At 39.1% G+C, this 17,799-nt stretch overlaps 1 pseudogene; it reads right to left on the bottom strand.

Annotated features, from left to right (window-relative positions):
* Window positions 1–4,372: 4,372 nt before the first annotated feature.
* Window positions 4,373–17,799, bottom strand: part of LOC149198365 (arabinosyltransferase RRA3 pseudogene) — a 39,462-nt pseudogene continuing 26,035 nt past the window's right edge.

Raw genomic sequence — 17,799 nt, forward strand, 5'->3', positions numbered from 1 at the left:
GTAAATGTCCTCCTCCTTGATGCATACCTGGTGATATATGAATCTCAAATCAATCTTCGAGAACACTTTTGCTCCCTTCAACTGTCGAACATGTCACAAATCCTCGGTAATAGATAGCTGTTCTTGATGGTTACTTTATTCAATTTCTCGTAGTCAATGAATAATCTAAGAGTACAATATTTCTTCTTCACAAATAATATTGGTGCACTCCATAGTGATACACTTGGCTTAATGTATCCTTTGTCCAACATTTCCTTCAACTGTAGCTTAAACTCTACTAACTTAGGTGTAGTCATCCTCTAAGGTTCTTTTGATGTTGGAGCTGCCTCTGACACTAACTCAATAGAAAAGTCTACCTCCCTATGAGGTGGCAACTTAGTAATGTCCTCAGCAAATACATCTTGAAACTGTTGTAGAACTAGGTACCTGCTCAAAACAACTACATCCTCAACTTCCTTACCTTTGTCACTAGAAATGTGCACTGCGAATAACATACACCCTTTCCTGCGACTGCGCTTTGCCTGCATAGATGTCACCATCCTAACTGATGTGGCTTTGTTCTTACCTTGTAAGGCTCTTGGTTCCCCATTGTCATTCAAGCACTCAATGACCTTGTCATAACAATCCACCTTGGTTTTATGAAGATACAACAAATCCATGCCCAATAACATATTGTATGATCCAAACGGTAATACATTCAAATGTGTTGTGGTAGGCATACTGTTCAAATCAAAAGCACAAGCTCTTACCCAATGATGAAATCACGTCTTTTTACCTGTAGCCAATTGCACTAACCAATATTTTGCATGTGATTCCTTACTCAGACCACATTTATCCACCAAGTCAGGACTACCATAGCTATAATTAGATATAGGTTCAATCAAAATAGAGATAACTTGATCACAAAGCTTACCATCCATCTCAATGATAGATTCCTGGTGGTCTGCCTGTTTGTTATGCAGTGCTGCATAAATATGAGGAATGCTCTATCCAACATCTCCAAAAGTCTGTGTGTCATCATACTATATATTCGAGGCCTACCACCCTGATACTATGGGAAATCTCTTATGATGATCCCCTCCACAAGTCCAACACCGCACGGGCTTCTTATTTGACTCCTTAGATCGATGTCCCTGTCCTCTGTCAGATGCATTGAACCTATTAGGTGGTGCAACATTCTCTTTATTACCTTAATCTTGTGGTCTTACTCACTTCTTCTCCCATTTTCCTTTATTATTTGCATTACCTTTCCAGTCTCTCTTAGTCACAAACTTGCACTTCGATTGTTCATAACAATGCTTTAGCTTTTGAATGGCCTCCTCCAATAATCTAGGCTCATCGAACTCAATCCTATATTTGAATGCCATCAGTAACTCACTAGTGAATCTCTAAATCTTGACCTTCTCCTCCTTGAGGTAGGGCACATACCTTAGTAGCTCCAAGAACTTGCAGGTGTACTCATCATCTGCCATCGATCCCATCTTTAGCTCGTAGAATTCCTTTTACCTGTCATCAAAGTATCTCTCTGATAGGTACTTCTTTTTGAATAGCTGCTCAAACTCATTCCAAGTCAAGTCCTCCTCATGTATACCTCTAACATTCGTCACATCTTCCCACCAAATTTATCTTTTCCTTTGAGATTGAATGTAGATACTCTGGCTTTCATGTTCTTTGAATAGTCATGTAACCTGAAGAACTTCCTCATGCCAAGCAACCATGCCTTTGAATCCTATGATTTCTTCATCTCTCCATCAAAAGTAGGTGGCTTTTCTTTCTTAAACTCATCTGGAAAGTATCCCCTATCACTCCTCCTGTAGGGATGATAACGATGACGATCATCATGCTTGTCAATACCAGAACTAGAATGGTATCTATTGGTATCGCCTCCCTTATTCAGAGTGTCCAACAATCTACCATCTCTCACTGTGTCATCTCTATCCCACATGTGGCCACCATGCGACCTACTGCCATAGGCCCCATTAGTTTTGTCCTCCTTCTCATGGATGATCCATAGTGGTCCCTGTCATTGCAAATATGACAGACTCTGAATTATCACTGTATATACCTATACTGCTCCTCATGTGCCTGTATGATTCTGTCATTATCTACCTTACAACTCCTTATTTCTTCCTTTAAGCTTCTCTGTGTATCTACCAAATAAGAAGAGTTCCCAACACCACACTGCTCATCTGATTCATAGGGAGAGTCTTTGTAGTCTACCATCTTGCTAGCCATTTTGATATTCTTCTTGCAAGGTATATCATGTCAGCTAAACCAAATCACAATAAACCAATGTACCTTAGTATAGCTCGGGGAGGATACCTTGTCTGCAAGATCAACAAATCAACGTAATACATGTATAACATAATCATGACAGCATATAGAAACATAACACATAAGCATTTAACCCTATAGCCATCATTATAGTTGGAGTCTAGTCATCAATACATGACCATGCCAACCACACATACCATGACCTCATGCACGATGACATCAATCGTACCAATGTATGTGGACAATGCACAACCATAAATGTAGATGATACACCAACATACATGCAGACAACACACAAGCATGAACATGGACCACACACACATATAAGCACATATAATCAAGCATAAACGAACAATACTTAAAACCAAGCTTACAAGAATGACGTGTGTAACCAAGCATACAAGAATGTAACCAAGCATAGAAGAATGATACATATAAGCGACATACAATGACATGTAACCAATCATACACTCATGATGATGCACTCCACAATAACAACATCAACTTCCACATGGCGACATCACTACAACCATGATCAACACCATGCAATGCAACAAGCACATGGAATTCAAGTGTAAGAGATACACATGCAACCGACATGCGTGCATGACCAACAGACAACCCACCCAGTTTGAGGGGTGAACCATGTTACAAAGTGGTATCAGAACATAATGAGAGAGCTCCAACACTGAATTGACAAAAGGTTACCAACTGATCCTTAGAAGCCTTTATATCAATGAGGCCTCTATTTTATTCATTTTCCATTATTTTCCTTCAATTTCCTCCTCACATGCAACTTGTGACCTTTCACCTCCCTTTTCTCTTAATTTCCATTATTTTCATAAATAAATGTGCCAAAAATGCCATTTTTCCTTTCCAAAGCCTTAGCCATTTCCTTTGCTAATTTCCTTAGCCAATTTCATTAGCCATTAATAAATTGAATGAACACCCACACTAGGATGTATTTCCCGACATTAAGCTTGGAATACATGTCCCATAAACCGTGGTTATTATTTGTCTTTTATTAACTTTATTACATGGAATTTTCACTAGGGCTGTTACATATCCCAACTTCACTTCTTCTCCTTAGCTCTCATTTGTGGTCTATCTAGGACCTTATTCATATCACCATTGAGTCGGTTACCTAATGAGGCACATGAGTGGCCTTTATACTAGACACGTGGGGGTCAAATTGTCTTGGGGATGACCTATTCACTTGTTGGTCCAACATGTCCATTGGATGTGATTTTAATGCTAACTTCAAAAATTCATTTCTCCTCAATCGTGAGGAGTTAGGAGGCATGCCACATACCATTGGAAATATCTCATTGAGGGCTACGTGATGATGTAGCTTTCCTTTATATTTTCCTTGAATTTGGTCACTTATTTCTTGATTTTCTTGAAGGAATTATTTTGGTTGTTATCTTTTCCTTTATGGGTTTAAACCCTTTTGCAACACCTCTTGTTGGATACTTAGGGCTCTTAGGGATTTTGCTGAATTTTTATCACATGCTTTGACATTCATTGTAGGCCTTTGAAATCATTCCAAACTCTTTTTCATCATTCCTATAGCTAGGGCTAGAGCATCAATTCTAGGTTTAGGGATTTAACATCAATGACAATTTATTTCATCAATCTCCCACTTTGTCATTGATGGAAACCATCATACTTTTCTTGTGATCATGCTCCCCCTCTTTTCATGCTTTGTGATCTTTCTCTCCCCCTTTGACATCAATGGAAAAGGGTAATTCCCCCTGTCTACATTTTAACACGTGCTCCTTGTGTTTTCATTATCTCCTTTATTTCTGTCACTAAGAACTACTCATGCTCCCCATGAGGTTGTGCTTCCATCTGATATAATTTATCCTACTGATTTTTTTAGAACAATGATATGCCTTGAAGCCTCTTACAATAGATTGGCATTGATTATTTCTTCCTCATCAATATTAGGAAAAGAAACCTATGAAAAAATAAACTTCTTTTGACCTAGAAAATGTTGCAGTAGGAATTAGAGTGACAACATTGTGGATGGACAAATTGCAATGTAGAGTTGCAATGTAGAGATTATGCAGATATTTCATTCACATAGCCCTTATGATCATCCACCATTACCATCCAAAAATAATGATTCTTTAGAATTTTCACATGTCCACCCAACGAATATCAAGGTTGCAACAAATTCAAGAACAACGACCTTCATTCTAGGAAGCTTATTTGTATGATTATTGATATGAAAAATGATTGGTTTATAAAGGGGCATTTCTGGTTCCTTCCTGAATTTTGTAAACAATGATTTGATGTTAAAAAAGTGATAACAATTCAATACATGAAACCCTTCATAACCCATCAAAGGATCGTCGAAGACATCATCATACCCATATGCAATCATATTTGATTGTCCATCTATCATGGATTCAAAATCATATTCCTTGTAAAGAAAATCTTAAATGGGTTTTTATAGATATACAATATCAACATCAAAGAGTAATATAATGTACCCTAACTACAAAAACTCCCCTAGTAAATGGAATTTCAAGCCTGAAATTGCATGTTTATCTCCTAATTTTCCCACAGTTTTTGATATCGCATCAACCAGATATATTTAGTACACAAGAACACCCCTTTGTTTATAGTACTATGTAGTGGAGTCATCCAATGCAATGAAAATATAATTGGTAATCCCCACTTGTTTGATGTCGTTAGACCATACTTCCAACATCCCATTTACATTATAAATAACAAAACCAACGATTAGCTCCTTGTCTACTGTAACTTTTTGAAAAATCTCTCCAAGATCGAGATTGATAGATGAATTTAAGAGAATAGTGGTATTCATCCTCAAACTATTCATACTTCCTATTGGCTTGCTTTTACTTGGGCTTCCAAGGTCAAGGTTTGCTTTTGGTCACTCTGTTGGCCTTGTTCTGATAGACGAACTTTCAAGCTAAGCTCTCTTACTTGTTTCTTGAAATTAGCATTGGTTTCTCTTGTTGATTGTCTCTAATTTTAGAAGCTTCACTCACTTTGGATCTTTCATTGTCTAGATGTCTTTAAATGACATCCACATCTGGGGCAAGGTCTTCTCCTTCTCTTGTCAATGGTATCATTTTGTAATTAATATTATACCATTTATCTTTTAGAGTAGTGTCTTGACATTTTCACACAATATGTTTTCCCAATATCCTATAACGTTTAACTGGAATTTAAAAGGAATATACTCCTCTAGATGCAAAAGCACATGCCCACATGCTCGGTCAACCTCAGAAAAAAACATCCTCCTTCAATATAACCTCCATCAAATGTTAGTATTTCCATGTTATAAACGAGAAGGTCATCAGCCTTCTAATAAAAAAACATCCTTGAACTTTGCCACAAGACTAGGTTTGCACATTAGCCATTTATATGTTGCAAAAGGAGCAGGGATGGAGATGGCTCTAAATATACAAGGTGCAAGTATATAATCTTCTTAACAATTCAGATTTGAGCCTTGAACAATCAAAGTTGGCTTTGTCTCTTATGGTTTTCTTCTGCAAACTTTTGAGAAATTTCCTTTATGCCTAGTAGAAATCACTTCTTCCTTGGCTTGTTTAGGAAGCCATTTCAAGTTGCTTTGGTAATTACGTGCTATATTCCCAAAATTGTGACACTGGTAGCTTTATGTATTGTACTTGAATAATGGAGCAAATGGATTACAACTTTTGTGGTTGTAGCCAATACGACCTCTAGTTTGATAGCTTGTAAACTGGTTTCTAGAAGTCTTATAAGAGCTTCTATTTCTCACATAGCCATTCTTGGTATAGCGTCCACAATCTTTTGCCTTATGCATATTTTTTGTACATGAAAAACTATGACCAAAGAATATGGTTTCATACCTAGCTAAGTGGGCTTATCTTGATGAGGCATTTCTTCTAAAGTTGTTCCACCTTTGGAAATATTTATCTCTTTGTTGATCCTTGCCTCCTATTCCAATGTTTCTTATAAATATCTTGAGAGGGTTAGGATGAATTCTTGATGTATTAGCACTTTCAAAATCCTCTTCATTTCTCTCCTTGCTTTGGCTTGATTTATGAGCATCTTATTGATCTTTACTGCTCTTTTAATACTGTTTGTGTTGCTTATATGCACATACTTATGCTGGTCCTTTGCTTTATTGGTGACTTAAATTGTATTGTTGTTGGATCCTATGGATGAATTGAATTAGCTCTTGAGATGTTCTCCAATTGGTATCCTTGAGCGTATTTCATCTTTAGATGTCTCATGACCTTCCTTGTAAACAACACTTGTTTTGATGAGGGGAGATCTTTACTTGCTGAAAATTCTATCCAGAATTTTAGTTCCTTTGACCAACTTCGAATTATGATTTTCTTCCTCTAATTTACTCTTTGTAGAGACAACTTCCTCTTCTAGTTTTCCACATTCCTACAACTTTTCTTTAAGTCGATTCACAAAAGCATCCTCAATTCTTTTAGATTCTTCTACTTGCGTCTTTAGAACAATAACATCGTGACCCTAGTTTTCCACCTATTTTAGGAGTGATTCCATGGTCTTCTTATCCTTTTCCAATTCATTTTTTAGAATATTTGAAGACTCTTCAAGCTCATGCTCTTTATTTTCATGCTTTATCATCTGATTATTGGCCTTTTATAGCTTACCTTTCACGGAAATAATATCAACTTCTAAATCCTTACACTGACCTTCTATTTCTTTCAGCTTTCTTTGCCTCACTTCTTCCATCCTTCTTACTTCTTCTAGTTGGGCCTTAAAAATTGCTTTTTTTTGGTCTTGATTTTCATATTTCTTCACTAGCTTCTTTTTCCTTTTGTTTTCTTATGAAAGTTTCTTTATTTCTTCTAGAGCAATAGTAAGCTCATCTTCACCTTCAACTTCTTCTTCTGAGAAGTTAAACTCAATTATATCAAGAACATAATCTTCATCATCATTGATTAGATATGGATATCTAGAAGTATAATGACCTTTATTGCCACAATTGAAACAATGTGGACTACCTAATTCCTTTTTGTTAACTGTCTTCTGCATCCATGACCATAAAGAAAATGTCATTTTCGGTATCTCCTTGTATTTCAACCACATCTGATATATTTCTTGTACAATCACAATCATTTATATGATTTGTTTTCTTTTGAAATGGCTACTTCTTAACATTCCCTCTATTGGCCATAATTCCTTAGATCTACCTTCCAATTGTTAGACCAAGCCTTAAGGAACCATTTATGATAATAATTATTGAAAATACTGAGAGGGAGGGGGGGGGGGGGGGGGGGGGGGGGGGTGAATTAGTATTTAGCTAATGATTTTCACCAATTTAAACAAAAAATGCCAAACAACACATGAGACACGACATTTAATATGTAAACTTTTGTAATCAATAAGCTCTTCAACAACACCAAATCTTGTTACAACTGATTATACATAGTTACTAACCTACTGGATTACAATTTTGCAGGCATAAACCTACTGAAAAAACAAATCTTCAAGAATTTATAGGCGTCTACCTACATGAGTGATCCAAATTGGATCCATAAACGACTGTCATAGAGCCATGACTATATCGGGACGAAAAAAATCCTTAAAGAATCCAAAACAACAATCGAAAACACCCTGAACCAGTGGCCATGGCAGCCGAAGCAGAACGACGAGGACCTCGGTCAAAGCGCGGTGACCGAGGCCCATGGAGACTGCACAAGAGGTCAATGTAGCCCCTGGGAGCCCCGAATTGGGAAAAAGAGCTGATTTTCGATGCGCGTTATCACTGGGCGAACAGGGCTGAAATGGTAGAGCCTTAAGCACTCGGTCGCGTTGGGAGCCAGAGGACCGTGGGCAGAGAAACGAAAAGCGCCATCGTACGAAGGTGGGACCCACAACCTGGAAACCGACGGTTTGATCGGGGTGCCCTTGAATGGTAAGCCGTTTTGGAGAAAGCGGAGCGATCACACTCAGCGATCGACGCGTGGCAGTGGAGGTGAGAGAAAAACCGCCGTGATCGCGCGTTATCGGTTGAGCAAGTCAACCACGCCCGACATGCAAATGACGTTGGATTTGGAGGAGCCCAGATCGGACGGCTGAGATTGCGTCCGATAGACAGAGTGGAATTGACAGGGAATCAAACTGCGATTATAGGGGATTTGGAATCCGTTGACCGCCACGATGGAGAAAGAAACGAATCGATGAACAGGCTGGCGCTGTTCCGATGGGGACACGTGGCTACTTCCTGAGCGTTTATGTTGACGCTGAACATGGAACTCCAAACACATAGGCGGAAGGAGAATTGACGCAGGAAGGAGAGGAACTGAACAAGCGTGGAGGTCGAATGGCTAAAGCCATGAATAGAGACCGTGAATAGGCATTCGAGGAGATAGAGAGCGAAGAGTCCAAGCGACCAAGAAAGATAGTGAACAGTGAACCCTGAGAGGAGGACTGAGCACAGAGAGCAGTAAAGCCAAGCAGAGGAGACAGAGGGCCGAGTTGACCACAGGCAGCATCGAGCACCAGAGAGCTTGAGTAACCAAGCCTTCCCATAGAGGAATCTATCCGGATTGAGCATCATAGTTGGCTCTTTCCACTATAGACCGAGGGTCACAGAGCTGGTAGGAAGAACAAGAGTCTATGTACTCCAAGTGGCTTTGGGAATCCAAGAACCACCCTGCCAAGCAAAATTTGCTTCAGGAGAACTCATATTGAGTCCCTGCATTGCAATTTCTCTGCTGAAAGACACAATAAAACAAGGCCACCACTGAAGCTAGACCGGAGATGTAGCCCTGGAGAATAGGGTGAACTCCTTATTAAAATTGCTTGTGTCTTTGTGTTGCTTACTGTATTTCTCTACTGTCTTTCCATTTATTTTCTGTGTATTGGCAATCTGATCGATCCGTTGTTTCAATAACACAAAACAAACACACCAGCACATGGGTCTGTAATACCTTTTGTTTAATAAATCTTCACTGAGGTCACTCATAGGGTGATTATCAGATCAAGTGGTATCAGAGCTCTAGGTTGTAAGGTTAGACAAGCTTGTGTTGGTTTAGATGTGAATGCTCACTATATCAAAGCTCAAATTAGGAGAAGGAGAATTGGTGGAAACTAATCCTGAAATTGGGAGAGTCTATTCTCGAAGGACAATGTCAGAAGAAGGTTCTGTAGGGCCAGACCCTCAATTCATAGAAAGGTTCCTAGCTATAAAGTCCATGGTGGAAGAAATGTATAGGGACTTTAGAAAGCATAAGGGTGAAGATTCATCAGGCTCTAAGCAAGATAAATAAGAAGATGAATCTCATTCCCATGACCACTCCAAAGGAAAGGGGAAAGAAGAAAGCTTCCATACACCTCCTAGTAGCCCTGTGCATACTAAGAAAGCATCTTTGATTAAGTTAGATGTTAAATTTGATTTGCCTATATATGATGGAGAGCTAAATGCTGAAAAGTTGGACAATTGGATTAGACAAATTGATGTGTATTGCAGAGTACAAAATATAGACTCAGACAAAAGCAAGATTTAGCTGGCAAGCCTTCGCCTAGGAGGCACTGCTTTGGTTTGGTGGGAAGGCAGAACCCAAGCTGATATGAGGAAGCATGGTAAGACTATCTCTGACTGGAGTGACTTTGTTACTGCAATAAAAAAGCAATTCTATCCATTGGCCTACATGCAATAAGCCATGATGAGTTGGCAAACTCTTCGGCAGTTGAAAGGGCAAAGTGTACAAGGGTATACTCAAGATTTCAGAAAGAGAGCATTGATGTTGGGTATTTCATTAGACTCACCAGAAACTCTTTTGAAGTACATTGGTGGTCTACACAGCTACATGAGGCATACCATCCTCATGTTTAATCCCACTAGTATAGATGAGGTATCTGTACAAGCTACTCATCTAGAAGCTAGAGGAAAGAATGGAAATCCAGAAGTTGGGGGATCATCCCAACCCACTGTAAGCAAGAGCAAGGAGAAAAGAAAGCAGAAGTGGAAAGCAAGGAAGGCTAACACTGCACAGAAAGGAAAAGCCTCGTGCATTCACTGTAAAAAGGAGGGGCATGATGATGAGAACTGTTGGATTCTGCATCCAGAGCTGAGACCTAAGAAGTCTGAGGGCAAGAAGAAGAAGACTGTTGCAGCTATTCAGAAATATTTTGGGTCAGACTCGGGAGATGAAAAAATCATTGCAGCCACAGGTATAAAAGGTAAGAATTCTGAAGCATCTACTAGTAATTCTACTCAATCTGTTATGGATGAAGAACATGAGAGAAAAAGGCGTGAGCTTTTTCATATTCGAGTTGTTTCCAAAAATCAAAAGAATGATACTTTGTTTGATAGTGGCTCACAAGTAAATCTGATTTCTGAAGCAATTGTCAAAAAATTGGGAATAGCAACTACATACACCTCATAAGAAGCCATACCCATTAGGATGGTTGAATGATAAAGCACAACTACAAGTGACTAGGCAGTGCAAACTCAAGTTTTCTTTTGGGTCAGCATTTGTAGATGAGGTTGAGTTAGATGTAATTCCTTTGGATATATGTCGAATTGTTTTAGGAAGTCCTTACTTGTATGATAGAAAGGCTATTTTCTATAGAGCTGAGAACAAGTATCTACTTGTTAAAGATGGAATCGAATACTTTGTAAGAGCTCATAAGCTCAAGAATAATTATACTCTCATAAACTCAGGACAAATGAAAAGAATGATAAATTCATGAAAACAGTTCTCACTAATGGTTGTAAAGGAAAAGAAAACTGATAAAACCAATGTATTTGAGGGTTGTAATTCTGATCAAAAAGCTGATATAGAAAAGATTGTTTCAGAGTATGATGTCTTGTTTCAAGAACCTCAAGGTCTGCCACCCAAAAAGGGAATAGTACATGATATTATTTTGCAGCAAGATGTTCCTTTGCCTAACATTGGGATGTACAGGTTATCTACTTTAGAGAATGCTGAAATCAAGAAGCAGGTGCAGGAGTTGCTCGAGAAAGGGTTCATCAGGCCTAGCACATCACCATGTGGGTCACCAATCGTTTTGGTGAGAAAGAAAGATGGCTCGTGGAGTATGTGCATTGATTATCGAGCACTAAATAAAATAACGGTAAAAAATCATTATCCCCTTCCTCGCATAGATGATCTTTTAGATCAATTGAAGGAAGCTGTTTATTTCACCAAGCTGGATTTGCACAGTGGATACCATCAGGTCAGAGTTGCAGAACAAGATGCATGGAAGACTGCTTTCAAAACAAAGCAGGGATTGTATGAATGGCTGGTTATGCCTTTTGGCTTGACCAATTCCCCTGCTACTTTCATGAGATTAATGAATGATGTACTCAAACCTTTTCTTGATGATTTTGTTATTGTGTATTTGAATGACATTATGATTTTTAGTAAAATGTGGGAAGAACATTTAAAGCATGTTAAGCAGACATAGATGTTTTGAAAAGAGAAAAAAATTATGTTAAACTCTCCAAATGTGAATTTGGCAAAACCTCTCTAAATTATTTGGGTCATATAGTAGGGGGAGGTGAATTGAAAATAGATCCCTCTAAAGTGGTAGTCATTGTAAACTGGCCTAAACCCAAGTCTGCTACAGAAGTGAGAAGCTTCTTAGGAGCAGCACAGTATTGGAGGAAGTTCATTTCAAATTTTTCCTTAATTGCAGGTTCCTTACATGCTTTGAGAGGATTGAACAAGGTGTTTCAGTGGGGAGGCAAACGGCAAAAAGCCTTCGACACCTTGAAAGAAAAAATTAGTACAACACCTGTACTAGCACTGCTAGATCTACAAAGACCATTTGAGATCCAAACTGATGCCAGTGACTATGCCATGGGAGCAGTGATGACACTGCACGGTAAACCCATATGTTATCATTCTGAGACTTTTAACCCTGCAGTAGTTAACTATCCTACATATGATAAAGAATTGTATGCATTAGTTCAGAGTGTGAAAAAGTGGAAACATTACTTAATGGGCAAAGAAACAATAATACATACTGATCATCAGCCACTTCAATATCTACACTCCCAAACTAAGTTGCAACAATCAAGACACTACAGATGGATGGGTTTTCTACAACAGTTTCATTTAGTCATCAGATATAAAAAGGGAATACATAACAAGGTTGTAGACATGTTATCTAGACCCATTATAAATGCATCTACCATACTTAAGCATAATTCTGTGCTACATGAAAGCTACATAGAACAGTATGCTCAGGATATGGAATTTAAAGATGTATATGCAACTTTGAGTCAAGGCAAAAGAGTAGAAGAATTGGACTATCATGTGAAGGACCGACTCTTATATCATTGTGGGAAACTTTGCATTCCACAAACTGAGAGAGCAAAGATAATTAGGGAAGCACACACTTCTCTGATATAAGGTCACTTTGGGGTAAGTAAAACAGTTGCACAGCTGCAAAGGTTCTGTTATTGGCCAATAATGAGTGAGACAGTTTCTAGATATGTAAAGGGGTGTGCTATGTGTGCTAAAAGCAAGCCCAGCAACAGAAAACTAGGCTTGTAAACTCCATTGCCAGTTCCTTCTCACCCTTGGGAAAGCATTTCCATGGATTTTGTTGGAGGACTGCCTAAATCTAGGAAAGGTCTTGATTATCTATATGTTGTTGTGGATAGGTTCAACAAAATGTGTATTTTGATACCCTGTAGTAAACAGATTACAGCTGAACAAACTGCAAAATCATTTTTTGAACATGTATGGGTTCATTTTGGACTACCCACTTCCATTATATCTGATCGAGACACCCGATTTGTGGGAAAGTTTTGGTCCAGTATGTGGGAACTAATGGACACCAAATTAAATAAAAGCACAACTTTTCATCCATAAACAGATGGCCAGACAGAAGTAGTTAACAGGACAGTGATCCAGTTACTGAGAGGATATTGCATAAAACACCCTAAGCTTTGGGATGAACACTTGTGTTATGTGCAACATGCTTACAACAAAGCCAAACACTCTTCTACCTAGAGATCTCCTTTTGAGACCTGTTTTGGTTTCATACCAAGGTCTCCTTTGGATTTTGTCTTTGGTAAAGATACCATGGTTGATGAACATAATGATGTGGACAAAGCAACTAGGTTCATTGAGCAGATCGAGGAGATCCACCAAGCAGTACACGAACAGCTAGAAAAGAGCCAGGCTAAGTACACGGCTAGGCATGATAAGCGTTGGATGGAGCATAGTTTTCAAGTTGGAGACCAAGTCTGGCTGTATATCAGCAAGGACAGGATGCAAGGTGAAGGCAAGAAGCTAAAACCTATTAGGTATGGACCCTTCAGGATACTTCAGAAGATTGGTGAAAATGCTTTTCGCCTTCATCTACCAGCTTACATGCACATCTACTCAGTTGTGAACGCAGATTGCTTGAGGTTGTTTGAACCTTCAATGATTGAGGACCCTAAAGAGCAGAGTCAATTACCTTCTGTTGATGACCTACTACTTGAATATCTTAATGAGTTGCAGGAAGATACAGTGCTGGACAGGAAGGTAAGGACGACACGCAGTGGACAGGTGGAATACCTCAGAATTGGGCTTAAAGGTTCGAAGCCGAGTAGTGTGAAGTGGATTGATATTGGACAAGTGAGACAACAGTTTCCTCACTTAGTCGATGCTTGAAGAAAACCAACTTTTTGTGGTCCAAAAGCTTTTCAATTGGGAGGCCGTGATCCAAATTGGATCCATAAACGATTGTCATAGAGCCATGACTATTTCGGGACAAAACAAATCCTTAAAGAATCCAAAATAGCAATCGAAAACACCCTGAATCAATGGCCATGGCAGCCGGCGTGGAACGACGATGACCTCGGTCAAAGCGCGCTAACCGAGGCCCATGGAGTCTGCGCAGGAGGTCGATGTAGCCCCTCGGAGCCCCGGATTGGGAAAAGGAGCTGATTTTCGATGCGCGTTGGGCGAACAGGGCTGAAATGGTAGAGCCTTAAGCACTCGGTCACGTTGGGAGCCAGAGGACCGTGGGCGGAGAAACGAAAAGCGCCATCATACGAAGGTGGGACCCACAACCTGGAAACTGGCGATTTGATCGGGGCGCCCTTGAACGGTAAGCGATTTTGGAGAAAGCGGAGCGATCACACTCAGCGATCGAAGCGTGGTAGTAGAGGTGAGAGAAAAACCACCGTGATCACGCGTTATCGGATCTGGAGTTGCCCAGATCAGACGGCTGAGATTGCGTCCGATAGACAGAGTGGAATTGACAGGGAATCATGCCGCGATTAAAGGGGATTTGGAATCCGTTGACCGTCATGATGGAGAAAGAAACAAATCGACGAACAGGCTGGCGCTGTTCCGATGGGGACACGTGGCTACTTCCTGAGCATTTATGCTGATGCCGAACAGGGAACTCCAAACACACAGGCGGAAGGAAAATTGACGTAGGAAGGAGAGGAACCGAACAGGCGTGGAGGTCGAATGGCTAAAGCCATGAACAGAGATTGTGAATAGGCATTCGAGGAGATAGAGAGCGAAGAGTCCAAGCAACCAAGAAAGACAGTGAATAGTGAACCCTGAGAGGAGGACTGAGCACAGAGAGCAGTAAATCCAAGCAGAGGAGACAGAGGGCCGAGCTGACCACAGGCAGCATCGAGCACCAGAGAGCTTGAGGAATCAAGCCTTCCCATAGAGGAATATGTTTGGATTGAGCATCAAAGTTGGCTCTTTCCATTGTAAACTGAGGGTCACAGAGCTGGTAGGAAGAAAAAGAGTCTGTGTACTCCAAGTGGCTTGGGGAATCCAAGAACCACCCTGCCAAGCAAAATCTGCTTCAGGAGAACTCATATTGAGTCCCTGCATTGCAATTTCTCTGCTGAAAGACACAATAAAACATGGCCACCAATGAAGCTGGACTGGAGATGTAGCCCTGGAGAATAGGGTGAACTCCTTATTAAAAATTGCTTGTGTCTTTGTGTTGCTTACTGTATTTCTCTGCTGTCTTTCCATTTTTTTTTGTGTATTGGCAATCTGATCGATCCGTTTTTTTAATAACACAGAACACACACACCAGCACATGGGTCTGTAATACCTTTTGTTTAATAAATCTTCACTGAGGTCACTCATAGGGTGATTATCAGATCAATGAGACACCAATTCCCTAGATTAGGCACTGACTCAGAAATTTCTTTGTAGGCACCGACCTACAAGAGACCCCAATCCCCTTAACTAAGCAACAACTTAGCAAGTATTGAACTCTAATCTACACTCTTTGTTAGGTCCTTATAATACTAGTGATTGCCCCATTACTATTGTCATTGTAGCCCTTATTATTATTATTGTGCCCTTATTGTCCCCATATTGTTATTAATGTTCCCCATAGAAGCCCACTATTGTTATTGTTGTGCCCTTACATTATTATTGTTATGTCGGCTTTGATTATATTGTGACCCCTTAGACTCCTATATATAGAAAGGAGGTTTAGTCATTTTTATCATCCAAGAATTGTTCATTTGTGTAATGTAAAGGAGGTTACCCCCTCGAAGAGGTTGATTTTGAAGTTGTTTATCTATCTTTTCTATCTTTTTGTGATCTCGTTCATAACTTTTGGCATCAGAGGTTTTGGATTCTAGGGTTTCACTACTCCAAGCAGGTCATCATGGAATTTTCGCTATAATTTTTTTTTCTGCGACATTTCAGAAGCTAAAAAAAACCCCATTTGAGCCGAAATATTGATGATACTCAGGTCCGAATTTAAGGTCTTGTATCACTATATTTTCGGAGATATGATCAAAGGAAGTTATGGTTTTTGCAGGCTTCCGAATTACATCCCAAACATGTGACCTTGGGAAAATTGCCATAACTTTCTCTCTGAGTATCAGATTTAAATTTCGTAAGAATTTGCAAAAAGAGGATGGAATTTAGTTTTTTTTCATCGTTTTCAGGTCCGAAGGTTAATACAGTGGCATGTGGCACTTCGTACAAGTTCGCTTTGCTGAAAAAGTGTATAATCAGGTCATCTTGGGAGATTGGACATAAATCTTTCTTGGAGAATCCAGTTTCGATCAGACTGGTGGCGTTGGAAAGAGGACTCAGAGGGCTACCATATTTCGGAATTTCAGACCTTAGAGATCAGAAATTTTAGAGATACATCAGATTCAATATCGAGCTCCTACAAAGTGAAAACAAGTGTGTAGATTTTTTTTTTTTTTTTTTTAAATTTTCATAAGTTTGGTTTGAAAAATTAGTTTGAAGGAATTCAAAGGGCATAGTGAAGCATAATTATCATTAATTGATGCCCTGAAGAAAGAAAATGGAAACACCTAGTAAGAAACCTGAAATCTGTAGCATGAATCATGAAGAAGAGGAAGAAATGCAACATGATATATCAAAATTACAAGACCAAGTGCAACAAAATTCACTCTCACAAAAAGTAGTGGAAGCTAAGATGGATGGCATGGAAGATAAGATGGATGGTTTAAAAAAAGGCATGGAAGCTAAGATAGATGGTTTAAAGAAAGGAATGGAAGCTAAGATGGAAGGAAAAATGGAAGATTTGAAGACAAATTTGACAAAGTTGCTACATGAAATGTTTACTAATGATGAAAGAGTAGTAAAGGAAACTCATGATGAGAACAAAAGAAATGTTAATCATGATTTCATAGACCCTAACATTCATTGAAGACCCACCATGTTCCAAATATTAATATGAGGAAGTTTGATGGCAAGGATCTCGTAACATGGATACTAAAAATGGAGCAATATTTCGATCTCCATAATGTGCAAAACACACAAAAGGTACGCATTGCAACTTTATATTTGGAACCAAATTAGTTTGTATGGTATCGATGAATTTTCTCTCTTAAACAAATTGTCACTTGGACAATTTTTACGAAATAAATGATAGCACATTATGAGGATACAAAAAGCAACACCTTTTTTAGCCAATTGATAAATATCAAACAAAAGGGTTCAATGATGGAGCACATTGAGGACTTCCAAAAATTGAATATAAGGGTAAAATATATTCCAGAGGAGCATAGGATTGATGTGTTCATATGGAATTTAAAGGATAACATCCAACATGAGGTTTGCCTTTGGGAACCTGATTCATTAGAGAAGGCATCCATGTTGGCAAGAAAAATGGAAAGCAAAATTATGGCAACCAGGAAGCCTACCACTCACAACTATAAAGATGGAAGTGTTGATTCCCCTAGCCTTCCAGAACCTACAAGGTTGACACCACAATAATTGGAAGAAAAAAGAGCAAAAGGGCTTTGTTACAGTTGTGATAACAAATACATTAAAGGTCATAAGTACGCTGAGAAGAAATTATTTTACATAGATTGTGAAGAGGAGGACGAAAAGGAGCAAGAAACGTCAAAATAAGAGGATATACACCAGGAACAAACCCTAGAGAAAGAATAATTGAATATGACCATATCGTGTAATGCATTGGTTGGAATTACCACTCCTCAAACTATCAAGATAGAAGGAGATATCAAGGAGAAAAAGGTAATAGTGTTGATTGATTTGGGAAGTACCCATAATTGTATTCATTGTAAGATAGCTAAGG

This window comes from Pinus tabuliformis, chromosome 2_2, assembly GCF_031772625.1.
Source record: "Pinus tabuliformis cultivar Carrire ecotype Pingquan chromosome 2_2, CPIR1, whole genome shotgun sequence".
NCBI lineage: Eukaryota > Viridiplantae > Streptophyta > Pinopsida > Pinales > Pinaceae > Pinus > Pinus tabuliformis.